Source organism: Sinocyclocheilus grahami, unplaced genomic scaffold (genome assembly GCF_001515645.1).
Source record: "Sinocyclocheilus grahami isolate Dianchi unplaced genomic scaffold, SAMN03320097.WGS_v1.1 scaffold25131.1, whole genome shotgun sequence".
NCBI lineage: Eukaryota > Metazoa > Chordata > Actinopteri > Cypriniformes > Cyprinidae > Sinocyclocheilus > Sinocyclocheilus grahami.
The window spans coordinates 2,213-2,740 of NW_015519714.1; the positions used below are offsets into that span (position 1 = coordinate 2,213).

Consider the following 528-nt stretch of genomic DNA (forward strand, 5'->3'; position numbering starts at 1 on the left):
CAAAGAGTGAAAAATTTAAGGGGGTCTGGATACTTTCCGTACCCATTGTAAATCTAAAAATCTAAGCATTCCCTATATGAAAAATGTAACAGCCTAAAAGCAGAATCAAACTAGAAACCCAACAGCAGGACGGTAGGATCTCCTTTTATTATTTATTTGTGTCCAAACCAAAACATAACCAATGTTTTCACATTCAAGTGTTCATATTATGAAATAAAGCACTGTGGAATACATAACGCAATGTCAACCGATACATAAATTAACGACTCTGTTCAGAGCCAATTATTTCTCCACTTGAATCTTCTAATGTCTTTACGTTTCACTGAAAGGAAAAAAAAAGAGTTAAATTTTATTTATTTATTTTTTGATTAATGGAACTATACACTTACAGGCATTCTTGTCTTCCTCCATCACACTCAGAAGCCATTCCTGTGTTTGTTCTGGCTCACCTTTAAAGACAAAAGTGAAAACAAAACATCACATCAGCACAAACTTCTGACCCATAATTTGAACTATCATTGTTCTCAA

General features: G+C 33.5%; 1 long non-coding RNA gene across 1 annotated transcript; it reads right to left on the reverse strand.

Moving 5' to 3' along the window:
• Positions 1–48: 48 nt before the first annotated feature.
• Positions 49–450, reverse strand: LOC107580127 (uncharacterized). The gene is made up of 2 exons (XR_001608590.1): positions 390–450; positions 49–322 (listed from the first exon to the last, which is right to left on the reverse strand). It is a non-coding gene; the product is annotated as an uncharacterized lncRNA (long non-coding RNA).
• Between the last annotated feature and the right edge of the window lie 78 nt (positions 451–528).